Genomic DNA, 26098 nt, shown 5'->3' with positions numbered 1-26098 from the left:
CAGGGTCACTGGATTGTTATGTAGGGAACCCACTACTATCAGATAGCGGCCCTCAAGATCCCTTTCTTCATGTGTCACCTTAAAGGCCGTTGAGTGTTTAATAAGGATTCCTACCCCATTTCTTTTAGTAGGGCCTGATGCAAAGAACATTAGTGGGAATTTGGTATTTAGCCAGCGGGGTTTCCTCCCTTTCTTAAAATGGATCTCTTGCAAGTATATTATGTCACAGTGCAGTCTAGTTACATCTCGTATTAAATTAGACCTTTTTTCTGGTATGTTAATACCCTTGACGTTAAGCGCCATCCTGTACAGTGGCTGAGTGGTGGAGGGACTGGATGGGGCAGTGGGGAGAAAGGGTGCGTGCTGATGGAGAGGAGAAAAAAAAAATGTAAGGAAGAAAAAGAAGAGTTAAGGATAAATAAGAGAAGGAGAAATGAAGATCAGTTATAGCGTAATAAGATTTCAGTAAAACTGAAAAAGTGTAGAGAAAGCAGAAAACACTTATGCTATTCCTCCCGGCTACAACAAGGGGAGACGAGAAGAAACAGCAAAGTAAGCGTGGGGTCAATAGATAGGAAGGCGGCAGACTCTCAATCCCAAATATACAATAAAAATTGAAAATTTATTGGACAACTTTAAAAAGGTAACAGACATGGCAGTAAAAGCTTCGGCATGTTTTGCGCCCCCTACAAGCACTTAATCATATTGACAGGCTGCGTTTACTGTTTGCTTCACTAAGCGTGGGGTCAGTATCCGCACGCCCGGTCAAAGAGTGAAAAAGAGAAAAAGAGTGAAGATTGTCTGAGCTTCAGGGAACAGATAACAAATCTGAAAAATTCTGAGAACAACAGGAATAAACACATTTAACAAGACAAATTACAATTCAACAAACAGATTCAAGCAGGTAAATCCTGGATTTCTAGTAAGCATCAATTCTGAACCTTCTCTTATATCTAAACATTTCAGCAACAATATTTTTTGTGTACCTTTAAGAGAGTTGTACTTTGTGTAGCTGGGGACTAAACAGTGCTATTCTTGCCTCCTTCCAATCGTGTCTAAGTTGCTAGTTACGTTATAGGGTGAGCTGATAGATTAAGAGATATTTGAGACTGTATTATCCTATGCAAACACGTGGGAGGCTTATTTCAAGAAGGGCTGTATGTGGCTTATCTGCCGTATTAATATCCTAGTAAACTATATTATACAGCCTAAGGCTCCATGCCATAGGGGATGTTGTAGTAGTAGGTTTGAGAGGGTTTCAGGGGCTCATTTGTGTCTTCAAGATCTAGACGGGGTGTGCTCCCCTAGCCCCCTGTTCCCCCATTGTGCATAATATTTTGGGGTCTATCTAATTGGGATCCTTCAGCTTGCGAGGTACATCCAGAGAATTGCCTTTACCAACTATGCAATTTAACGAGTTTAAAATGAGAGGCCGTTGGGGTTAAACAAATAAAACCGCTAAACAACACATAATAAACAAGTGTAGGCCTAAAAAACATAACATTACATAGCATTCTAGTGAATAGTCAATGGCAACAGTGCATTGCCCCTTCTGTGGGGACCAATGTCCCCGTTTGGGGAAAATGTCATTGACGGTACAGTGAAAAGAGGACAGATATACTTATCAGGGACCCTGGTATCTTGCAAGATTGCAACGAGGAATTGGTGGTCTTCCCTCAGGTGTCCATCACCTGAGCTGTGTCCCCAGACTTCTGTGCTGGAGCATTATGTAAAGGGTGCTCACTGTGCTCAGGGTGCTGGATATCAATTCCAAGTGCTCTGCAAAACTCTGGTAAGTCGGACGGCACTCTGTAGATTGCTTGCGCTCCATTTTTAGATGCCACTATGCACACTGGGAAACCCCACTTATATTGTATTCCATGTGCTTGAAGTTCGGTTGTTATAAATTTAAGGTCTCTCCTCTTCTGGAGGGTGATCAGGCTTAGATCCGAAAAAACCTGTAGGGGGATCCCTGCATGCGTTACGTTCTTGAGAGTTCTTGCCTTCTGAGTTATTGATTCCTTATCTTTATAACTGAGGAATTTGACAATGACATCTCTCGGCGGGGCCTTAGGGGGAGGCCTAGGTCTCAGGGCCCTATGAGCTCTTTCAATGGGGATATTAGCAGATTCTGGTGTTCCCTTTAAAGTACGAAATAAGTCCTAAAGGTACCCCTCCAGTGCCACATTGGCGACAGATTCCGGCACCCCCCTGATCCTAATGTTATTCCGTCTCCCCCTATTGTCTAAGTCCTCCATTCTTGAAAGTAAAAATTGTATTTGTTCCTCATGTTCATGAATCTGTAGGGAGTTATTTTTAACTGTACCCCGGAGGGTTTCGTGACTGGTTTCCAGCGCCTGTACTTGTTGCGTGACCTGTGTGATATCTTTTTTCAGATCCCCAAACAGGGACCTCATTTCTGAAAGGACCTTATCTATGTCTTCTTTTGATGAGATGGTATTAAGGTCTCTTCTTGTTAAGTATTCTTGCTGGTGCAAATGGTCAGGCATTGTCATGTCTGTTGTGCAATCAGTAGGAGATGGAGGCCCTGTGTCTGATAAGTCAGTAGAGGGTAGGGCGGCCTTGAGATAATTTGTAAGACTTGTGGATTTGTGCCCTTTCTCAAGTTTACTGTGTTTTCTGTGTGACATACTATTAGTGAGGGTAAACCGCAAAAGTCTCTCAGAAAGGTTAGGTCTTTATTATCCGGTATTAATACTTATACAAGATCCTTATGGGGTAGAACTGTAGATAGTAAGGGATTTGTGCCTTATGTTATAGGCCTTTTCAGTAAAAATTCCTGGTGCCCATAAGCGTGATTATCAGGCTCATACACCCCGGGTCGGAGTTAATGCTAGCAAAATGTACCTATCCCCTGCTGTGTATTGCTGGTACACACTGAGCCAGGACTCCCCTTGACTGCTCGCAACCACTGATGTTTGGTGTTTATAACAGGAGCGACGTGTCCCGGGGTATTATGGCCACGTGGGTAAATTCAGTGCGGCCTGTAGTAAATTCCCTGTTGTGGAAATGCCTCTACCCTCAGTTCACTGCCCACCCTTGGTAGTTGCTCAGATCAGGCGTGTTTACTCACCGGGTGTCAGAGCGAGATATGCAGTATCAGGTGTCTCCTTCAGTGTCCCCAATCTCCGCCGCCAGCCTCGCAAGCGCTTTCTCCACCCGACTTGTCTAGGACCGTGATGGGTAATGGGCAAGCTATGTTGCTGCTTATCAGCCTTCCCTCTTTACAAGCGGGTGGATTGTGGAGGTCTCAGATGTGTGGTGTCGGGCAGGCGGCGGTCCGGAGAAGAGCCGTATCAGCACAGATGGTGATAACTGTCAGTGGCGTGAAGAGCAGCGCTTCTTCTAGGCCTCAGATAGATGAGCTGCCGATATCTCTAAGATGGTGTCGGTTTTCTGTTGCTTTTTTGGTCGTGGCAGTTGCGGGGCAGTGTGCAGGGGTTACTCCTGTAGCATCTGAGCTAAAGTTAGGATGATATTCCCTATTATCATTACTTTGACCGGGCGTGAGGCATCAGAGCCAAAATTTATTCAGCCATCACCCAGCGTGGCCAGGCTCCGCCCCCCTAAATTACTCACATTTTTTATATTGTTTTTGTTTGTTTTTTCAAATCATATCTTAGGCCTAGATCCTACTCTTACAACAACTGATAGTAACAGAGTCATGTCATAACTACAGCCACGATGCCTTCAACAGCTCCATTTGTTGAACCCCTACCACAATTAATTTTGACCACTGCTCAACCAACCAAAACTGTAACTAGCCCTAACCGCTGCTCATCCATCCCCCAAACCATAATTTATGTTATCTTACATTCACTCAGACCCACCTGAAAAATAAGCATGACTGTATCCTTCCAATATTGCAACAATACCACTTAACATAATTATCTACCTTTAAATAATTCAGCATTTCAATAAAACTCTATTTTAATCTAAAGGACACACACAAAATTCCCTTATTAGTAACCACCACATTGAAATTCCTTTCATACACATTCCCCATTAAAATAATTATTTTTACTTAATTAATGATCAATAAAATTTACCCACACAATATAACCCCTCAATTTAAGACCCCCATAAACATTACCTTTCTTTTAAAATCTTTAAAAAATAATAATTAAAGCAAACACATTTTTTCTGGCGGCTTTGATAACTCCCACATTTTGAATTGGCATGATCCTTCTCTTACCCAAGTTTCCCCTTATAAATTAGACCAATCTACCTATCCGTGCATTCTCCTCATCACCAACTCCACCTCCTCTACCAATCCTATTCAGTAGGTATTATTTACATTTCAGGGACATGAATGCCATGCAAATCAAATCTTTATAATAGACAAGATGCTTACATTTGGACCTCTAAGGAGTTACTCATGTAGTTCTAACATATAATAAGCTATACATTTTGTGACTTCTGACCTCACAAATAACCTATCACACACCTAAATACTAAACGCTACTGACTCCTCCTACTGAGAACGGATTCAGATTACAATCCATCATGGAAATAGAAACAGTGAATGCATCAAACACACACTCCCAATAAAAAAATGACATACTCCTCCTCTGCTCAGTATTCCAGGCCATTAAATTAACGGAACACCAATCACTAATCAACTAATATACAATAGTTAATGTTTTCCTTTCCATATCATATGTTTTTTTTTGTGTAACCTAAGGTTAGATTGAAATTATAGATGACATAGATGACTGTGAGGTCCCTGGGGGGCCTTCCTGTGAATAAAACATTGTGTTCTAAATTCAGTGAGCCTCACCTCCCATATTCGATAGTAGGCACACCTGTCATTACTATAGGTGTGTGAGGTGCCCAATACATCATATCTCTCTCATTAAATAATAATTCCACACAAAGATGAAAAACTGAAATTACAACCACAGCAGCTTTAAATATTTTTATATTTAACTTTTTGAGTCACCAGCTCCTACTGAGCATGTGCAAGAATGTAAAGAATAAACGTATATGCATTTGTGATTGGCTGATGGGAGTCACATGGTACAGGGGGAGTGGAAATAGACATAACTTTTAAAACTGTCAATAAAAAATCTCCTACTTACTTGAAGTTCAGACTAATGGGCTGATTTATCAATGTCTGGCGGACATGATACGCTGTAACATTGCTCAAGCCGAAACAGGGGTATTCAGGGCCATTCAGCCCTTGATAATTCGGCCCCCATGTGCTATTGCATTGTCTTTTTAACTTGCATTTGTTGATTATGCAAATCTACTGTGTTTACTGGTGCATTAAGTAGTAAATCTGTTAAGTCATCTTAAAAATGATGTTCGGCACCTTCATTTTTTTTATTTACACACAATTTGTTAGATTTGTACGTACATATTTAAGATTGTACTATACATATATATTTGTTGTGTACTATGCTGTTCAACTTTAAAACATTTTGCTGAACATTATTTAGTAGCATGTTGCTTTAAATATTGTTACATATGAGTTAGGGAATTTAATATAATGAAAATATGAAATGAGGCATTATAACTTTAAGTAATGTCTTTATATTCTTTTAACAATCATGGCCCCACTATGAAGTAATCAAGTGTGCATGCGAACAAAACATGCCCGCACTGGTACCATGATGGATCTTGAACACTTCAAAATTTTGGCTGTGTTGTTGTTTTTCACCCGCTTGCTTGGAGATTATGATTTTACATTTTTTTGGGAATAAACTTTGAATTTTATACTTAAGGAGTCTTGTGATCTGTGTTTGTGAGAACTCTGGACAATCTTGTTGCACTTTAGTGTCAGATGAGGCAAGGACACTGTCTGCATCAGTGCTCACATACGAGCCCCCTGCCTTGTGCCGCAATGAAGAGGTGATGCATGGAGGTTATTGGGTAAGTGAGTTTAGCACTTTTATTGACTTTGTATATGAATGCAAATGTTTATAAGGATAAAATTCTTATGGAAAAGTAGAGTCACTGGATAAAAAAGAGACCTCCCAGACCCAAACAAAGGCTGGCCAGGGGTATTCCGCAGAGTGCTGGGGTGTGGATGGGATTTTTCACCTATATTTATACCAAGCATAAGGAATGTGTGAAGTACCATGAAGGCATGTCTTACTAATGCAAAGCTAATGAAGTTATCTAATTTTTTTTCTTTTATTTTTCCAAGTTTTCTTTATTTGCTTTATTTTCTTTATTTGCATACATTTTATCAAGGAAGGATTTTTCCTCATTTTATATTTTTGTTCTGATATGTTTTAAAGGCATTTTCTTTAATTTTTTGGACTTCACAGAGGAACATTTTCTGTGTGCCAAGAAGTGAGTAGTTACAAGATAGATGTTGCTCTATTGATTATAATGGAGAGTAGCCCATAGATAGGAAAATCGGAGGTTACAAACCCTTTTCAAGTGTACAATTTTAAAGTTGTGATGTTGTAGCAATTTTTTTTTGGTTGTTGAGACAATAAGAAGAATGATAATCTTATAGCAAGTTTCATTTTTGAGCTTTAAGTTTAAGAAGATACAGAGGACTCTGTATTAGAGAGTTAGGAGACAGAGTGCAACGGTAATTTGGAGCCAGCTGTTGTTATGTTTTGCTCGCCATGATTAATTTGTTTGGCAACCCAAATAAAAAAAAGAGAAGATGTGATAAAAAAAAAAAAGTTTTCTGCTCTCACATTTTTATGGTTTAAAAATATATCTGAGGTGTCTTGTGGACCTCCTAGTAACATGGGAAATGTAAACTACAGAGGGTAATTTTGAAAAGGAGGAGACCACTCTTGAGTCTCAAAAGGTGCACCTTATTTTACTTTTCATGAAGATTTAGGTGTAAATTTATTTAAATAGTAACTGAAAAGCCTTGATCAAATATATAGTGTGTGCCAGAGGTCTCTGGGAAGATACATATTAAAGGCAGAATACTGAAGAAGGACCTAATATCCAAACAAAATAATCAAGTACAGTTAAGACATGCCTATTTTGGGTATGATATGCAGATCCAGCTTACTTATAATATTGAAACAAGCATGGTTAGTAAAGGCAGTACATTCGACTATCCCCTAACTAGGATTTCAGCAAAAAAAATAGACAACTGCTTTGAATATGTGACAACTTTAAATTCCAAATGTTTTAGGCTTCTCACCTAATATGTCAGCATTTTTTTCACAATGTTAAGCTGTAACACAGTGACAAAAATAATACACATTTTTAACAGCATCAAATTTCCAGTGTTTTGGTCCATAACATTTTCCATCCTGAAATTATCCGTAGGTGAATGAATTGTAAGACAGTAGGAAGAAATATAGTTGTGGAATGACTCTAATTAATAGAAAATGTTCCTGCCTGTATTTAACAGTAAAGCATATATTTTCCTCACATTTTCTCAGATATAGAATAAGCAAAGCTGCATGCAAGAATTGACACTAATGGGCTATTTGAGTCATACATCTGGGGGTGCCTATCAATGATCCAGCCTGCATCCAGTCAGGCCCCAGGTGGCTAAATGTATCGCTTATATGATTTTCTCAGTCTCCACTGGTTTCAAATCTGAAATTCCTACTCAATTTTCTTCCGCTCAATTAATTTATAAAAACCTGGTACACAAAAACAAAATGCTATTAAGATTATAGTTTGTTTAAATTAAAAATATGGCCTATATTCAACGTGATTAGGAAAGGAAAATATTGCATTTTATACTGTAGGCTGCAAAAACGATATAAAAACGTAATTTAATAAATTCCTTAATAAAAATGGTGGTAATTTAGCTGTTCAGTATAAACAAATACACCTCTTGTAAATATGTGACAATTTGTGACAATATTTAAAGGGCCATTATAGTCTAAAAATTACATGGTCTAATCTGTTAGAACATGTCATTTTCCAACTATCGAGTCTGCTCTTCTGTGTATTTAACCCCTGCAAAGGGGTTAATAAGAACAAAGCAACATACTATACTTAGTTAATAGCAACTCTCAAGCAAGAACCTCCTCAGCTTCTGTATATGTTTTTCACTTGGGCTTTAAGGTGTTCACACTTCTTAGTTGAGCTAGATAGTAATGCGTGGCTGCATCACTGTCAACAATTAGCATAGTACAGCATGCATACACTTATTTTGTTATATTAAATTGGAAATTGTATTTCTTTCATGTAATTAGCAAGAGTCCATGAGCTAGTGACGTATGGGATATACATTCCTACCAGGAGGGGCAAAGTTTCCCAAACCTCAAAATGCCTATAAATACACCCCTCACCACACCCACAAATCAGTTTTACAAACTTTGCCTCCTGTGGAGGTGGTGAAGTAAGTTTGTGCTAGATTCTTCGTTGATATGCGCTCTGCATCAGGTTGGAGCCCGGTTTTCCTCTCAGCGTGCAGTGAATGTCAGAGGGATGTGAAGAGAGTATTGCCTATTTGAATTCAATGATCTCCTTCTACGGGGTCTATTTCATAGGTTCTCTGTTATCGGTCGTAGAGATTCATCTCTTACCTCCCTTTTCAGATCGACGATATACTCTTATATATACCATTACCTCTACTGATTCTCGTTTCAGTACTGGTTTGGCTTTCTATTACATGTAGATGAGTATCCTGGGGTAAGTAAGTCTTATTTTCTGTGACACTCTAAGCTATGGTTGGGCACTTTTATATAAAGTTCTAAATATATGTGTTTAAACATTTATTTGCCTTGATTCAGGATGTTCAACATTCCTTATTTCAGACAGTCAGTTTCATATTTGGTATAATGCATATGAATAAATAATTTTTTTCTTACCTTAAAATTTGACTTTTTTCCTGTGGGCTGTTAGGCTCGCGGGGGCTGAAAATGCTTCATTTTATTGCGTCATTCTTGGCGCGGACTTTCTTGGCGCAATTTTTTTTTTTGTCATTTCCGGCGTCATACGTGTCGCCGGAAGTTGCGTCATTTTTTTGACGTTTTTGCGCCAAAAAATGTCGGCGTTACTGGATGTGGCACCATTTTTGGCGCCAAAAGCATTTAGGCGCCAAATAATGTGGGCGGCTTTTTTGGTGCTAAAAAAATTTGAGCGTCATTGTTGTCTCCACAATATTTAAGTCTCATTATTTATTGCTTCTGGTTGCTAGAAGCTTGTTCATTGTCATTTTTTTCCCATTCCTGAAACTGTCATTTAAGGAATTTGATCAATTTTGCTTTATATGTTTTTTTTTTTGTTTTTTTTTATTTTTTTCTATTACATATTGCAAGATGTCTCAGATTGTCCCTGAATCAAAAGCCACTTCTGGAAAAACGCTTAACTGAGTTTCAGTTCTACCAAAGCTAAGTTCATTTATTTTAAATGTTATAAATGTTTATCTTTAGCTATGGTTTGTAATAAGGTATTATGATATACTTTTACATGCAGAATCCATTAGTGTTTATGCTTTATATATTTCCTTTCTTACATTTTATGTACAAGAAATATTTAGAAGATTTATAAGAAATATTTTCTGATTCTATTTTAAAGGCTTTGTCCTGACTTTGTGCCTTCTAATAAAATTTTTAGGTCTTTTTCACTTCTTTTTTAATTATTGAAGTTTCAAATGACCAACAACATACTGATTTATCCTTCTCTGATGATGTTTTTTCTCTTTCAGAAAATTCAGATATTGACACTAACAAATCTACTTTTTTATTATTTTTCTATTATTAAAGTACATTTGTTCTTTGTTGAAAAGGTGTTGATTATTTTGGATATTAAGGTAACTAGTTATTTAAGACTAGCTGACACTATTTCTGCCTATTTATTTCTTCTGTGTTTTCAGAGGTTTTCTTTCCAATTCCCCATTCTAGGGAATGGAATAGGCTGAGAATTTTCTTTTATTCCTTTTTCAAAGGTTTTAAACTATATTCTTTGCCAGCAGTTGGGTTCTCCAATTTATTGGGGCTATCTCTACTTCTACTAATTATGCTATTGTTTCTATAGCAAAATAGTATTTATTTTCCTTTAGATAGTTGTATCTTATTTATGGAAAATTATTTAGTTTCAGGTACTTTTCTTGGTCCTGTGATTTATTTGGATATTGCAATTGCTTCATTTTTTCTGTTTACTTTAAGATCAAGTATCAGATTATGATTTATTTTAGCATTGTTAAAGGACAACATTTACTAGACTACTTGCTGTTGCATTTGTCTTGTTGTTTTGCATTTATTGATTATGCAAGTCCTCTGTATTGACTGGTCCTTTAAACTGGACTATCATGCTAATAATTTCATTTGTGTCTTCATTTTATTGAATATTTTTGCAAATGAGGGTTAATCTATCTCTTTAGCTATTTTAGCTAGAAGAATTTTGTTCTAAGATAATCAATTATTTGTTTTATAATTGGATTAAATTCTTAACTGTTACTCTGGGCTTCAAGATTGAGATCTAAGACTAAAACTTTAATCTTATACTAGTTTAGTTGTTCTTATTAAGGAACGAATTCCTGAGTTCTTTCCCAAGAAACATGTTTGTAATTGGGGTTCGAAATCAGCTCCCTAATATTGCGATGTACGTGCCGTATTCCAGCTTGGCTGGTAAGAGGCAGGTTAAGACTTCTTTGAAATTTATTTGGTTCTATTTTGTCCAAATTTCTTTGATTTTATTCCAGTAAGGCTAACACTTTCTTTAAGTGTTTTTCTGTCCTATATATTTTGGGTACTGTTGAAGCATGGCTGGGCACCCATGGGGTTCAAGCGCTGCTCAGACCTGGAATCTTCTGGGGTATTTCTTCCAGTTCCTTTTTTAGGAACCGGGTTTTATTCAAACTATTTTGCCTTTTTATGGTCATTGATAGCATTATTTGTTTTCATTAGATACAATAAATGCATATTTTCATTTTTCTGTTTTCATTCAGATTATTTTCTGAGGATGCGGAATCTCATACAGGGAGTGCAGAATTTTTAGGCAAATGAGTATTTTGACCACATCATCCTCTTTATGCATGTTGTCTTACTCCAAGCTGTATAGGCTCGAAAGCCTACTACCAATTAAGCATATTAGGTGATGTGCATCTCTGTAATGAGAAGGGGTGTGGTCTAATGACATCAACACCCTATATCAGGTGTGCATAATTATTAGGCAACTTCCTTTCCTTTGGCAAAATGGGTCAAAAGAAGGACTTGACAGGCTCAGAAAAGTCAAAAATAGTGAGATATCTTGCAGAGGGATGCAGCACTCTTAAAATTGCAAAGCTTCTGAAGCGTGATCATCGAACAATCAAGCGTTTCATTCAAAATAGTCAACAGGGTCGCAAGAAGTGTGTGGAAAAACCAAGGCGCAAAATAACTGCCCATGAACTGAGAAAAGTCAAGCGTGCAGCTGCCAAGATGCCACTTGCCACCAGTTTGGCCATATTTCAGAGCTGCAACACCACTGGAGTGCCCAAAAGCACAAGGTGTGTAATACTCAGAGACATGGCCAAGGTAAGAAAGGCTGAAAGACGACCACCACTGAACAAGACACACAAGCTGAAACGTCAAGACTGGGCCAAGAAATATCTCAAGACTGATTTTTCTAAGGTTTAATGGACTGATGAAATGAGAGTGAGTCTTGATGGGCCAGATGGATGGGCCCGTGGCTGGATTGGTAAAGGGCAGAGAGCTCCAGTCCGACTCAGATGCAAGCAAGGTGGAGGTGGAGTACTGGTTTGGGCTGGTATCATCAAAGATGAGCTTGTGGGGCCTTTTCGGGTTGAGGATGGAGTCAAGCTCAACTCCCAGTCCTACTGCCAGTTTCTGGAAGACACCTCCTTCAAGCAGTGGTACAGGAAGAAGTCTGCATCCTTCAAGAAAAACACGATTTTCATGCAGGACAATGCTCCATCACACGCGTCCAAGTACTCCACAGCGTGGCTGGCAAGAAAGGGTATAAAAGAAGAAAATCTAATGACATGGCCTCCTTGTTCACCTGATCTGAACCCCATTGAGAACCTGTGGTCCATCATCAAATGTGAGATTTACAAGGAGGGAAAACAGTACACCTCTCTGAACAGTGTCTGGGAGGCTGTGGTTGCTGCTGCACGCAATGTTGATGGTGAACAGATCAAAACACTGACAGATTCCATGGATGGCAGGCTTTTGAGTGTCCTTGCAAAGAAAGGTGGCTATATTGGTCACTGATTTGTTTTTGTTTTGTTTTTGAATGTCAGAAATGTATATTTGTGAATGTTGAGATGTTATATTGGTTTCACTGGTAAAAATAAATAATTGAAATGGGTATATATTTGTTTTTTGTTAAGTTGCCTAATAATTATGCACAGTAATAGTCACCTGCACACACAGATATCCCCCTAAAATAGCTATAACTAAAAACAAACCAAAAACTACTTCCAAATCTATTCAGCTTTGATATTAATGAGTTTTTTGGGTTCATTGAGAACATGGTTGTTGTTCAATAATAAAATTAATCCTCAAAAATACAACTTGCCTAATAATTCTGCACTCCCTGTATGATTCACTTGCTCTTCAGGACATAGTTAAAGGATCTTTTTTTCGAAAGCTCTTGATTCCTCACACAAGGGTCACCTTTTTTAGGTTTCCAGAAAGTTTGTGTCACTGTCTTTGTCTCTATCAGACAAGGGGTAATTCTATTGGGTTCCGTCTGTCGGTACCTTTAGTCTCTATTATTTCCTTCAGTTGCTATATATGCATAGAAGTTTTAGGTCTTATGGCCACGGCATTGGATTCAATTCCCTTTGCTCATTTTCACTAGAAAGAACCTTTCCAGTCTTTTATGAGTGTTGTTTCTTCTAGAATATGGTTGGAGGATCAATTTACCAAAAAGTTCGTTGATTCCTCAGACAAGGGTAACCTTTTTAGGTTTCCTGATAGATTCAGTGTCCTTGACTCTGTCTCTGATGGACAAGAGACGTCTGAAATTGGTTTCAGCTTGTCGAAACCTTCAGTCTCAATCTTCCCCTTCGGTAGCCTTATGCATGGAAATTCTAGGTCTTATGACTGCTGCATTGGACGCGGTTCCCTTTGCTCGTTTTCACATGCGACCTCTTCAGCTCTGTATGCTGAACCAGTGGTGCAGGGATTATACAAAGATATCTCAATTAATATATTTAAAACCGATTGTTCGACACTTTCTGACATGGTGGACAGACCACCATCGTTTAATTCAGGGGGCTTCTTTTGTTCTTCCAACCTGGACTGAGATTTCAACAGATGCAAGTCTGACAGGTTGGGGAGCTGTTTGGGGGTCTCTGACAGCACAAGGGGTTTGGGAATCTCAGGAGGTGAGATTACCAATCAATATTTTGGAACTCCGTGCAATTTTCAGAGCTCTTCAGTCATGGCCTCTTCTAAAGAGAGAGTCGTTCATTTGTTTTCAGACGGACAATGTCACAACTGTGGCATATGTCAATCATCAAGGAGGGACTCACAGTCCTCTGGCTATGAAAGAAGTATCTCGAATTCTGGTTTGGGCGGAATCCAGCTCCTGTCTAATTTCTGCGGTTCATATCCCAGGTATAGACAATTGGGAAGCGGATTATCTCAGTCACCAAACGTTACATCCGGGCGAATGGTCTCTTCACCCAGAGGTATTTCTTCAGATTGTTCAAATGTGGGGACTTCCAGAAATAGATCTGATGGCTTCTCATCTAAACAAGAAGCTTCCCTTTATCTGTCCAGATCCAGGGATCCTCAGGCAGAGGCAGTGGATGCATTGTCACTTCCTTGGAAGTATCACCCTGCCTATATCTTTCCACCTCTAGTTATTCTTCCAAGAGTAATTTCCAAGATTCTAAGGGGTGCTCGTCTGTTCTGCTGGTGGTTCCAGCATGGCCTTACAGGTTTTGGTATGCGGATCTTGTCCGGATGGCCACTTGCCAACCATGGACTCTTCCGTTAAGACCAGACCTTCTATCACAAGGTCCTTTTTTCCATCAGGATCTCAAATCCTTAAATTTGAAGGTATAGAGATTGAACGCTTGATTCTTAGTCATAGAGGTTTCTCTGACTCTCTGATTAATACTATGTTACAGGCTCGTAAATCTGTATCTAGGAAGATATATTATCGAGTCTGGAAGGTTTACATTTCTTGGTGTTTTTCTCATCATTTTTCTTGGCATTGTTTTAGAATTCCGAGAATTTTACAGTTTCTTCAGGATGGTTTGGATAAAGGTTTGTCTGCAAGTTCCTTGAAAGGACAAATCTCTGCTCTTTCTGTTCTTTTTCACAGAAAGATTACTAGTCTTTCTGTTATTCATTGTTTTGTACAAGCTTTGGTTCATATAAAACCTGTTATTAAGTCAATTTCTCCTCCTTAGAGTTTGAATTTGGTTCTGGGGGCTCTTCAAGCTCCTCCGTTTGAACCTATGCATTCGCTGGACATTAAATTACTTTCTTGGAAAGTTTTGTTTCTTTTGGCCATCTCTTCTGCTAGAAGAGTTTCTGATTTATCTGCTCTTTCTTGTGAGTCTCCTTTTCTGATTTTTCATCAGGATAAGGCGGTGTTGCGAACTTCTTTTCAATTTTTACCTAAGGTTGTGAATTCTAACAACATTAGTAGAGAAATTGTGGTTCCTTCATTGTGTCCTAATCCTAAGAATACTAAGGAAAGATCGTTGCATTCTTTGGATGTAGTTAGAGCTTTGAAATAATATGTTGAAGCTACTAAAATTTTCCGAAAGACTTCTAGTCTATTTTGTTATCTTTTCCGGTTCTAGGAAAGGTCAGAAGGCCACTGCCATTTCTTTGGCGTCTTGGTTAAAGTCTTTGATTCATCATGCTTATGTCGAGTTGGGTAAAACTCCGCCTCAAAGGATTACAGCTCATTCTACTAGGTCAGTTTCTACTTCCTGGGCATTTAGGAATGAAGCTTCGGTTGATCAGATTTGCAAAGCAGCAACTTGGTCTTCTTTGCATACTTTTTCTAAATTCTACCATTTTGATGTGTTTTCTTCTTCTGAAGCAGTTTTTGGTAGAAAAGTACTTCAGGCAGCTGTTTCAGTATGATACTTCTGCTTATAATTTCAGTTTTTTTCATTTTAAGATTTAAACTTTATTTTGGGTGTGGATTATTTTCAGCGGAATTGGCTGTCTTTATTTTATCCCTCCCTCTCTAGTGACTCTTGCGTGGAAGATCCACATCTTGGGTATTCATTATCCCATACGTCACTAGCTCATGGACTCTTGCTAATTACATGAAAGAAAACATAATTTATGTAAGAACTTACCTGATAAATTAATTTCTTTCATATTAGCAAGAGTCCATGAGGCCCACCCTTTTTTGTGGTGGTTATGATTTTTTTGTATAAAGCACAATTATTCCAATTCCTTATTTTTTATGCTTTCGCACTTTTGTCTTATCACCCCACTTCTTGGCTATGCGTTAAACTGATTTGTGGGTGTGGTGAGGGGTGTATTTATAGGCATTTTGAGGTTTGGGAAACTTTGCCCCTCCTGGTAGGAATGTATATCCCATACGTCACTAGCTCATGGACTCTTGCTAATATGAAAGAAATTAATTTATCAGGTAAGTTCTTACATAAATTATGTTTACAAAAAGGTACATAGCTCTCCACAGTGGTCCCTTTTAACTATTTTATTCCATGCAGGTTGTTTAGTCCTTGTGTTTTTGTTATGAGAAATAATTAGGGGTGTAACTAGACCATGCTCGGCCCCAAAGCAAAAGCTGTTGAGCCCCCCATCTTAATAGCTGTTTGCGGAGGCTAAGCCAGCAACCACACAGGGGTGGACTGAGCATTTGGCATTAGGGCCTGGACTAAGGGCCCTGCACATAAGGTAATCCACCAGTTTCATTTCCAAGGGGACCACTGGGGGCACTCCTAGTGTACTGTTTATGCTCAAAGTCACAGTTGGTTCAGTGAGCTAGAGCAGAGATGATAGCCCTCCTGCCAAGTTCAAAGATTAGCTAGAGGAGCTGCATCATGGACAGCTACGCTAGTAATTGTGAGTGGGGTCGGGTGGCAGATGATCAGGAGCTAACGCAGAACTGACAGCTGCACAAACAGTAACTAAGCAGTTAAGGGTGGGCTATATAGGGGCCCTGTCCTTAGTGTGGATGCCATTTTCAGAATCCACCGGCATGCAGTGAAGGCAAATGGAGCATTACAAAAAACACCGCCCAAACGAAGTTTAACAAAATAAAAAAAACTCCCACACAAAGTATTAACACATACACCGCAAACCCACACATCACAAAATAATATAGTAATTAACCCCTTAATCCCTTAACCGCAAACCCCCACATCACAATAAACCTATTTACTCTATTAACCCCCAAACTGCAAAACCCCCACATCGCAATAAACCTAATTAACCCCTAAACCGAAAACCCCCCACATCGCAATAAACCTAATTAACCTATTAACCCCTTAAACTGCCAAAACCAACAACGCAAATAACTAACGGCTACATTACGAGTTTTGCGTTATGAGTGAAAATGCAGCATTATGGGTTATAACGCTGCTTTTTCCCTACCGCTGCTATTACGAGTCTTGTCAAAAAAGCTGTACCGCACACTTTTTTGGCCGTATGGCAATTTGTGTAAAGACTTTTTCAATGGGACTTCCATAGCGCCGATATTGCAATCTTTTTCTGGGAGGCCAAAAAGTGAGCGGTACAGTCTATCCCGCAAGATTCGTAACGCAATCTAAAGTCAGTAGTTATGAGTTTTACAATACAACGCAGTAACATAAAAATCATAACTAAAGTGCTAAAAATTACACTAACACCCATAAACTACCTATTAACCCCTAAACCGAGGCCCTCCCGCATCGCAAACACTAAAATACAATTATTAACCCCTAATCTGCCGCTCTGGACATCGCCACCACTACAATAAACATATTAACCCCTAAACCGCCGCTCTACTGCATCGCAAACACTAGATAAATATTATTAACCCCTAATCTGCTGTCCCTAACATCGTCGCCACCTACCTACATTTATTAACCCCTAATCTGCTGTCCCCAATGTCCCCGCCACTATACTAAATTTATTAACCCCTAAACCTAAGTCTAACCCTAACCCTAACACCCCCTAACTTAAATATAATTAAAATAAATCTAAATAAAAATTCCTATCATTAACTAAATAATTCCTATTTAAAACTAAATACCTGTAAAATAAACCCTAAGCTAGCTACAAATATAACTAACTAATAGTTACATTGTATCTAGCTTAGTGTTTATTTTTATTTTACAATTAAATCAATTACATAAATTAAATACAATTACCTAAATTACAAAAATAAATAAACACTAAGTTACACAAAATAAAAAAATTAATTATAAGATATTTAAACTAATTACACCTAATCTAATAGCCCTATCAAAATAAAAAAATAAAATAATATTTAACTAGTGTTTGCAATGCGGGAGTATGGCAGTTTAAGGGTTAATATGTGTAGGTAGGTTGCGCCGACATTGGGGGTGGGAGATTAGGGGTTAATAACATTATGTACGTGTCAGGGATGTTGGGAGCAGCAGATTAGGGGTTAATAAATATAAGGTAGGTGTCTGCGATGTTGGTGGCAGCAGATTAGGGGTTCATAAGTATAATGTAGGTGTCGGCGATGTCGGGGGAGGCATATTAGGGGTTAATAAGTGTAAGATTAGGGGTGTTTAAACTCGGGGTTCATGTTAAGAGTGTTAGGTGTAAACATAAATTTTGTTTCCCCATAGGAATCAATGGCGCTGCTTTACGGAGGTATACGCTGCTTTTTTGCAGGTGTTAGGCTATTTTTCATTAATGTTTATGGGGAAATTGTGCACGAGCACGTAAAACCAGCTCACCGCGGCTTTAAGCAGTGCTGGTATTGGAGTGCGGTATGGAGCACATTTTGCTCTATGCTCACTTCTTGCTTAATAACGCCGGGTTTATGAAAACCTGTAATACCAGCACTGTAGGGAAGTGAGCTGTGACAATAACTTGCAAGTTAACACCGCACCCCTCTTACCGCAAAACTCGTAATCTAGCCATAATTAAATTACTAAGCCCCCTAACCTAACACCCCCTTACCTAACACCCCCTAAATTAGCACAAATTATCTAAACTAAAAAATACTAAAGTCACAAAAAAATAAAAAAAGCAAAGATTACAAAAAGAAAAAAGGCCGTTGCCGGTCTTCAGTTCCACTGTCCTGAATAAAGAATGAAGAGGTCCCGGCTTGAAAGAAGATGTTGGCCGCTTGGAAGAAGACTTCACTGCATGGAAGAGGACATTCTCTGCCGGAATTCAGGACCCATGAGTATCTATTTGGGGCTTTAGTGTTATTTTTTTTTTTTTTTATTTAGATTAGGGATGGGCAGCAAAAGAGCTGAATGCCCTTTTAAGGGCAATGCCCATACAAATGCCCTTTTCAGGGCAATGGATAGTTTAGTTTTTTAGTGTTAGGTTTTTTATTTTGAGTAGGCATCGGGAGAAGAGGATGTTCCGATCAGCCAATAGAATGCGAGCTCAATCTGATTAGCTGATTGGATCAGCCAATCGGATTGAACTTGATTCTGATTGGCTGATTCCATCAGCCAATCAGAATATTCCTACCTTAATTCCGATTGGCTGATAGAATCCTATCAGCCAATCAGAATTCGATGGACGCCATCTTGGATAACGTCATTTAAAGGAACCGTCATTCGGCGAGTAGGCGTCGGGAGAAGAGGATGTTCCGCGTCGGTTGGAAGATGATGGCTCCCGAAGAAAGAAGATTGAAGATGCCATTGATAGAAGACTTCAGCTGGATCATGGACCTCTTCAGCTCTCGCTTGGATGAAGACTTCAGCCGGATCATGGACATCTTCAGCCCCCCGCTTGGGCTTGGATCAAGACATCGGAGGAGCTCTTCTGGATCGATCGGTGAACCTGGTATGGTGATGATAAGGTAGGAAGATCTTCAGGGGCCTAGTGTTAGGTTTATTTAAGGGGGGTTTGGGTTAGATTAGGGGTATGTGGGTGGTGGGTTGTAATGTTGGGGGGGTATTGTATGTGTTTTTTTACAGGCAAAAGAGCTGAATTCTTTGGGGCATGCCCCGCAAAGGGCCCTGTTCAGGGCTGGTAAGGTAAAAGAGCTTTGAACTTTTGTAATTTAGAATAGGGTACGGCATTTTTTTATTTTGGGGGGCTTTGTTATTTTATTAGGGGGCTTAGAGTAGGTGTAATTAGTTTAAAATTGTTGTAATATTTTTCTAATGTTTGTAAATATTTTTTTATTTTTTGTAACTTAGTTCTTTTTTATTTTTTGTACTTTAGTTAGTTTATTTAATTGTATTTATTTGTAGATATTGTATTTAATTAATTTATTGATAGTGTAGTGTTAGGTTTAATTGTAGATAATTGTAGGTATTTTATTTAATTAATTTATTGATAGTGTAGTCTTAGGTTTAATTGTAGATAATTGTAGGTATTTTATTTAATTAATTTATTGATAGTGTAGTGTTAGGTTTAATTGTAACTTAGGTTAGGATTTATTTTACAGGTAATTTTGTAATTATTTTAACTATTTTAGCTATTAAATAGTTCTTAACTATTTAATAGCTATTGTACCTGGTTAAAATAAATACAAAGTTACCTGTAAAATAAATATAAATCCTAAAATAGCTATAATATAATTATAATTTATATTGTAGCTATATTAGGATTTATTTTACAGGTAAGTATTTAGCTTTAAATAGGAATAATTTATTTAATAAGAGTTAATTTATTTCGTTAGATTTAAATTATATTTAATTTAGGGGGGTGTTAGTGTTAGGGTTAGACTTAGCTTTAGGGGTTAATACATTTATTAGAATAGCGGTGAGCTCCAGTCGGCAGATTAGGGGTTAATGTTTGAAGTTAGGTGTTGGCGATGTTAGGGAGGGCAGATTAGGGGTTAATACTATTTATTATAGGGTTAGTGAGGCGGATTAGGGGTTAATAACTTTATTATAATAGCGGTGCGGTCCGCTCGGCAGATTAGGGGTTAATAAGTGTAGGCAGGTGGAGGCGACGTTGGGGGGGGCAGATTAGGGGTTAATAAATATAATATAGGGGTCGGCGGTGTTAGGGGCAGCAGATTAGGGGTACATAGGGATAATGTAAGTAGCGGCGGTTTACGGAGTGGCAGAATAGGGGTTAATAATAATATGCAGGGGTCAGCGATAGCAGGGGCGGCAGAATAGGGGTTAGTAAGTGTAAGGTTAGGGGTGTTTAGACTCGGGGTACATGTTAGAGTGTTAGGTGCAGACGTAGGAAGTGTTTCCCCATAGGAAACAATGGGGCTGCGTTACGAGCTGAACGTGGCTTTTTTGCAGGTGTTAGTTTTTTTTTCAGCCCAAACAGCCCCATTGTTTTCTATGGGGGAATCGTGCACGAGCACATTTTTGAAGCTGGCCGCGTCCGTAAGCAACTCTGGTATCGAGAGTTTCAGTGGCGTTAAATGTGCCTGTACGCTCCCTTTTTGGAGCCTAACGCAGCCATTCTGTGAACTCTCAATACCAGAGGTATTTAAAAGGTGCAGCCAGAAAAAAGCCAGCGTTAGCTACGCGGGTCGTTACTGACAAAACTCTAAATCTAGGCCATTGGGATTAGGTTTAATTTTTTAAACTTTGGTAATTTTTATTTTTATTTTCTTTAATATTAGATTTTTTTTCTGTAATTTTAGCTTAATTTAAACTTAGGTTTAATTTTTACATTTTTGGGGGTTAGACTTAGTTTTTTTTAAAATATATATATATATATTTTTAGATTAGGGACGGGCAGCAAAAGAGCTGAATGCCCTTTTAAGGTCAATGCCCATACAAATGCCCTTTTCAGGGCAATGGATAGTTTAGGTTTTTTATTGTTAGGTTTATTTATTTTGGGGGGTTTGGTGGGTGATGGGTTTTACTGTTAGGGGGGATTTATAATTTTTGGAAACTGCAAAAGAGCTTTTTAACTTAGGGCAATGCCCTACAAAAAGCCATTTTAAGGGCTATTGGTAGTTTAGCATTAGATTAGGGGGTGTTTTTATTTTGGGGGGCTTTTAATTTTCATAGGGATTAGGTTTTATTTTTATTTTTGGGGGGTTTTAGACAGTTTTTTTTTAATTTTTTATTTTTTTTAGATTAGGGATGGGCAGCAAAAGAGCTGAATGCCCTTTTAAGGGCAATGCCCATACAATTGCTCTTTTCAGGGCAATGGATAGTTTAGGTTTTTTAGTGTTAGGTTTATTTATTTTGGGGGGGTTTGGTGGGTTTGTGGGTTTTACTGTTAGAGGGGACATAAAAAATTTTGTAATGGCAAAAGTGCTGTTTAACTTAGGGCAATGCCCTACAAAAAGCCCTTTTAAGGACTATTGGTAGTTTAGCATTAGATTAGGGGGTGTTTAATTTTGGGGGAGGGGTATTTTTAATTTTCATACGGCTAGATTTAGAGTTTTGTTGGTAAGGACCCGCGTAGCTAACGCTGGCTTTTTTCTGGCCGCTCCGTTAAAATAACTCTGGTATTGAGAGTCCATATAATGTCAGCGTTAGGCTCCAAAAAAGGAGCGTAGAGCATATTTAACGCAGCTTCAACTCTCGATACCAGAGTTGCTTACGGACGTGGCCAGCCCCAAAAACGTGCTCGTGCACGATTCCCCCATAGGAAACAATGGGGCTGTTTGAGCTGAAAAAAAACCTAACACCTGCAAAAAAGCCGCGTTCAGCTCCTAACGCAGCCCCATTGTTTGCTATGGGGAAACACTTCCTACGTCTGCACCTAACACCCTAACATGTACCCCGAGTCTAAACACCCCTAGCCTTACACTTATTAACCCCTAATCTGCCGCCCCCGCTATCGCTGACCCCTGCATATTATTTTTAACCCCTAATCTGCCGCTCCGTAAACCGCCGCTACTTACATTATCCTTATGTACCCCTAATCTGCTGCACCTAACACCGCCGACCCCTATATTATATTTATTAACCCCTAATCTGCCCCCCACAACGTCGCCTCCACCTGCCTACACTTATTAACCCCTAATCTGCCGAGCGGACCGCACAGCTATCATAATAAAGTTATTAACCCCTAATCCGCCTCACTAACCCTATCATAAATAGTATTAACCCCTAATCTGCCCTCCCTAACATCGCCAACACCTAACTTCAATTATTAACCCCTAATCTGCCGACCGGAGCTCACCGCTATTCTAATAAATGTATTAACCCCAAAAGCTAAGTCTAACCCTAACACTAACACCCCCCTAACTTAAATATAATTTAAATGTAACAAAATTAATTAACTCTTATTAAAGAAATTATTCCTATTTAAAGCTAAATACTTACCTGTAAAATAAATCCTAATATAGCTACAATATAAATTATAATTATATTATAGCTATTTTAGGATTAATATTTATTTTACAGGTAACTTTGTATTTATTTTAACCAGGTACAATAGCTATTAAATAGTTAAGAACTATTTAATAGTTAAAATAATTACAAAATTACCTGTAAAATAAATCCTAACCTAAGTTACAATTAAACCTAACACTATACTATCATTAAATTAATTAAATAAAATACCTACAATTACCTACAATTAAACCTAACACTACACTATCAATACATTAATTAAATACAATACCTACAAATAACTACAATGAAATAAACTAACTAAAGTACAAAAAATAAAAAAGAACTAAGTTACAAAAAATAAAAAAATATTTACAAACATAAGAAAAATATTACAACAATTTTAAACTAATTACACCTACTCTAAGCCCCCTAATAAAATAACAAAGACCCCCAAAATAAAAAATGCTTACCCTATTCTAAATTACTAAAGTTCAAAGCTCTTTTACCTTACCAGCCCTGAACAGGGCCCTTTGCGGGGCATGCCCCAAGAAGTTCAGCTCTTTTGCCTGTAAAAAAAAACATACAATACCCCCCCCCAACATTACAACCCACCACCCACATACCCCTAATCTAACCCAAACCCCCTTAAATAAACCTAACACTAAGCCTCTGAAGATCATCCTACCTTGTCTTCACCTCACCGGGTATCACCGATCGGTCCTGGCTCCAAAATCTTCATCCAACCCAAGCGGGGGTTGGCGATCCATCATCCAGTGGCTGAAGAGGTCCAGAAGAGGCTCCAAAGTCTTCATCCTATCCGGGAAGAAGAGTAGATCCAGACCGGCAACCATCATCTTCCAAGCGGCATCTTCTATCTTCATCCGATAAGGACCGGCTCCATCCTGAAGACCTCTACCGCGGACCCATCTTCATCCGGCGACGTCCAACTGAAGAATGACGGTTCCTTTAAGGGACGTCATCCAAGATGGCATCCCTCGAATTCCGATTGGCTGTTAGGATTCAATCAGCCAATCGGAATTAAGGTAGGAATATTCTGATTGGCTGATGGAATCAGCCAATCAGAATCAAGATCAATCCGATTGGCTGATCCAATCAGCCAATCAGATTGAGCTCGCATTCTATTGGCTGATCGGAACAGTTATAATTTATATTGTAGCTATATTAGGATTTATTTTACAGGTAAGTATTTAGCTTTAAATAGGAATAATTTCTTTAATAAGAGTTAATTAATTTCGTTAGATTTAAATTATATTTAAGTTAGGGGGGTGTTAGTGTTAGGGTTAGACTTAGCTTTAGGGGTTAACACATTTATTAGAATAGCGGTGAGCTCCGGTCGGCAGATTAGGGGTTAATAATTGAAGTTAGGTGTCGGCGATGTTAGGGAGGGCAGATTAGGGGTTAATACTATTTATTATAGGGTTAGTGAGGCGGATTAGGGGTTAATAACTTTATTATAGTAGCGGTGCGGTCCGCTCGGCAGATTAGGGGTTAATAAGTGTAGGCAGGTGGAGGCGACGTTGTGGGGGGCAGATTAGGGGTTAATAAATATAATATAGGGGTCGGCGGTGTTAGGGGCAGCAGATTAGGGGTACATAAGGATAACTTAAGTAGCGGCGCTTTGCGGTCGGCAGATTATGGGTTAATTATTGTAGGTAGCTGGCTGCGACGTTGTGGGGGGCAGGTTAGGGGTTAATAAATATAATATAGGGGTACATAAGGATAACGTAGGTAGCGGTCGGCAGATTAGGGTTTAAAAAAATTTAATCGAGTGGCGGCGATGTGGGGGGGCCTCGGTTTAGGGGTACATAGGTAGTTTATGGGTGTTAGTGTACTTTAGAGTACAGTAGTTAAGAGCTTTATGAACCGGCGTTAGCCCAGAAAGCTCTTAACTACTGACTTATTTCTGAGGCTGGAATTTTGTCGTTAGAATTCTAACGCTCACTTCAGACACGACTCTAAATACCGGAGTTAGAAAAATCCCATTGAAAAGATAGGATACGCAATTGACGTAAGGGGATCTGTGGTATGGAAAAGTCGCGGCTGAAAAGTGAGCGTTAGACCCTTTTTTGAGTGACTCCAAATACCGGAGGTAGCCTAAAACCAGCGTTAGGAGCCTCTAACGCTGGTTTTCACGGCTACCGCCAAACTCCAAATCTAGGCCATAGGGATTAAGTTAAAAAAATTTTTATTTTTGATCATTTGTTTATTTTTTTCTGTAGTTCAATTTTTTTTATTAACAACACATAAACTGCCCTCTGGGCAGGCTTACCAACTAGTCTCTAATAAAACCATGAATGATATAGACTTTAATATTACTAGGGCTAGCTTAAAGTGTCAGTAAACCTAAAAAATAATGTTATATAATTCTGCACATAGTGCAGAATTATATAACATTATTTTAGTGCTATCATTATTAAACCTTTTTTTCCATTTTATTTTTTTAAAAATATGCCGGTTTTACAGACCCGCTCTCTGCTGAGCGGGTCTGTTTTTTTTACACAGTGCATCGGGCCACCTGTATAGTCACAGCCCGGCCTGACCGCACCATAACATTAAGTGCAGCTCGCTCCTGCTCTGCCTGACAGCAGGAGCGAGCTGCACTTAATGGTATTGCGCGGTCGGGTCGGGCTGTGACTATACAGCTGGCCCGATGCGCTGTGTAAAAAAAACAGACCCTGCAAAACAGGCATATTTAAAAAAAATTAAAATAGAAAAAAAGGTTTAATAATGATAGCACTAAAATAATGTTATATAATTCTGCACTATGTGCAGAATTAAATAACATTATTTTTTAGGTTTTCTGTCCCTTTAAAGACATTAAGCCTTGTGGCACACGATATCCACCACTCTAAAACTAATACCATCAGACTCATTAATAAGACCACTGAGGACACTCATGGGTTAAGACTTCCAGGGGCAAATTGGCAAATGGGCAAATAAAGGACTCTATAGGGTAGCTGATTTTCTTCATAAAGGTAAAATAGCCACATATCAACAGATACAAGAAAAAATATTACCAGATAAACTACATTGGTTTTTATACCTACAAATAGCATCGACTATCACTAAATTCTTACCCCAAACCCCTAGACAGAGCTTGACTGCACTGGAAAGACTTTGTACTACAGGCCCCAGACATAAAAAACTCATCTCCTCCATATACATGACGCTACAAACAGCTAAACACACTTCTAAATCACCTATAATGGAGAAATGGGAACTTGATACTAATACAAGATATTCTAAAGAAGAATGGGAAGGTATCTTTCACGACTCAGGAAGAGGTATGATATGTGCAGACTTTAAAGAAAATTGTATTAAAACGGTATTCAGATGGTACCTCACCCCAATAATCACGTCACACTACACACAAAACAAAAGCAAACATTGTTATAGAGGCTGTTCTGTGATGGGAACATATATTCATATGTGGTGGGAATGCCCACAGATTCAACAAATATGGTCTAATCTATCTAAGTTATTAAGCGAGGTGCTGTCTGAAAATATTACTTTGACAATGACACAAGCTCTGTTAAACGAACGCATAAAACCCTTTAATTCAACTACGAATACATTCATACACATCCTTTGTACGGCAACTAGGATATGCGTAGCAAGATACTGGAGGACAGGGGTACCCTCATGGGGGGAGATATTGGGAAAAATTAGGAACACATACAAGCTATCTGAAACAGCATCATTCATAATGGCTAACCACGACCAATTTTTAAAAGTTTGGAACTATTGGATATTAAGCGGAAATTGATCAGATAAAACAAGAATAGATAGGTACACCATTAGTTCAGACAGGAG

Source organism: Bombina bombina, chromosome 5 (genome assembly GCF_027579735.1).
Source record: "Bombina bombina isolate aBomBom1 chromosome 5, aBomBom1.pri, whole genome shotgun sequence".
Classification (NCBI taxonomy): domain Eukaryota; kingdom Metazoa; phylum Chordata; class Amphibia; order Anura; family Bombinatoridae; genus Bombina; species Bombina bombina.
Note: the sequence above shows the minus strand (reverse complement) of the source record.